Raw genomic sequence first — 2,016 nt, forward strand, 5'->3', positions numbered from 1 at the left:
AAATGAGTGGCTCCCATTTTCAATCTGGAAGGCATTTCAATTTCATTAATATTACAGCACTTAGATAGGATATTTTGAGAAAACATCCTTCAGTCTAAACAAATCAAGCCCTGTTTTATAACTGGCTTATTTTGCAAAGATCTTAATGAAAGGATCTCTTAAATGAAATGATGTAATCTATTTCATGAAATCATCAGTTTTAAGCACGAGGAGAAATAAACAACCCATAAAAGGAAGATAATTCATTCTCCCTGGATTTTCACTGTGTGTTAACTCATAGAAATGACAGTCCCCCGCACCGCCCTTTCTTGCTAACACCGAGTCCAGCCCCACACAGGGTTCCTCTGCGAGAAGCTCTGGCACCGAGTGGTGCCAGCAGCACGGACTGCTCATTACGGACTGCTGGTAGGGGCTGGGCTGGGGGAAGAACAGAACTCCTCAGACCTTCCATGCTTCTCCTCACCTGCCTGGACACTTACTACAAAGAGGAAAGGCAACTTAAAGGTGTTTCTAGATGCAGCATCAATGTAGTATCTCTCTTCTTTGTGCTTTAAGGAAGATGCTTTGTGCTTAACGCATTCATCTGCTGATAGGACGAGCCATTCTAAAGGACAGAAATGACAGTCTTTGTAAATAATAATACTGAATTTGTAACAGTTGGATGTTACTGTCCGAATGACAAATTAGTCATTACTTCTAGGAATACAGTTAACTAGCTGTAGCATCTATTTTTTACTTTGATGAAAGAATTGTAAGGGATAAGGTTAAGTCTTACTAGTAATGTGTTTGGCAGATGATCTGCTTAAATGGTTAATACATCTGTGGTTTTTGAATATTGCTGTAATACTTGAACATTTCATTACAAGTCAAAACTTTAAGGAAATTAAGAATGCGATTCCCACATGGTGGAAAACAAACTCTGAAGTAACTTTGGATTTAGCATTGACATAAATGGAAAACTGTTGGTTTCTACAGAAAAGAAATAATTAAAGCATGATCTGGGGGGAAAAAAAGGCACAGCACTACCACTTCACATGGGAGATAAAAGTTCATTTTTCTCGTTCTTAAAATTTCTAAGTCCTATATGAAACTGTCCAAATATACAAAGCTCAATAAACTACTAGCAACATATAGTGTAAAGTCAAAGTAGTTATTACATTTTAAAAGAGACGCTAGGTCCTCTAAAGACCAAATGCCCCGAACCAGAAGTCTCCACAGTAGACTGTGCAGGAAGAGCCTGCCTTCCCTTGGCCCGGAGCTGGTGCTCTTGACGGTATCTCGAGTCTACTGTCCCCGGTCTCCACTACGGTGGGTGTCCCATCGGTTCTACAGGTAACATCTTTGGAGCCCTGAGTATACTCTGACTCTATAACCCAGGTAACCCCGGGCGCCTTCTGAAGAGGCGTGTTGCCTGCTCCCTGATGGAGATGACTGACAGTCTCGGGGGTCAGTACCAGATGTTATTTAGTGGCCCCCGAAACAAAGCTCATGCTCCATTGCTTGGCGATGGTCTTGGGGGACAACTTGCATCAGCAGCTCAGAACTTATGCTTCAACGACAAAGTACAATTTTATTTCCTGCGCATCAAATTTCCTTATGCGTTCTTGATTTGCCACTAAGCAACATGTCTCTTGGCTTCAGTAACAAACATTACCATTTTCTTTCCCTCATATGTGATGGCATGCATTTTTCCTGCCTTCACCAAGGTTTCCCTGATAATGAACTGGTGTGGTTCTGCATAAAACCTAGGTCTGGATGCCTTCTGATAAAAACATTTGTTGGTGTCTCCCACGAGAGCTTGCTCCACTTGACCTAAGGACATGGGCTTCAGCCTACAACTATGTTCCAGCACTTGCCACAGAAAACTGTGGTGAGACAGAGCCAGGAAGAAGCAACATCCACCTGGCCAGGCCCTCTGATTCCAGTTGGGCAACCTGATTTTACCCCCTTAGGGAGAGGGCAGGAAAATAAGCTTTAAATGTAAAAGGTTGGAATAAAAATAGAAGTACACTCTTT

Source organism: Pteropus alecto, unplaced genomic scaffold (assembly GCF_000325575.1).
Source record: "Pteropus alecto unplaced genomic scaffold, ASM32557v1 scaffold224, whole genome shotgun sequence".
Classification (NCBI taxonomy): Eukaryota; Metazoa; Chordata; class Mammalia; order Chiroptera; family Pteropodidae; genus Pteropus; species Pteropus alecto.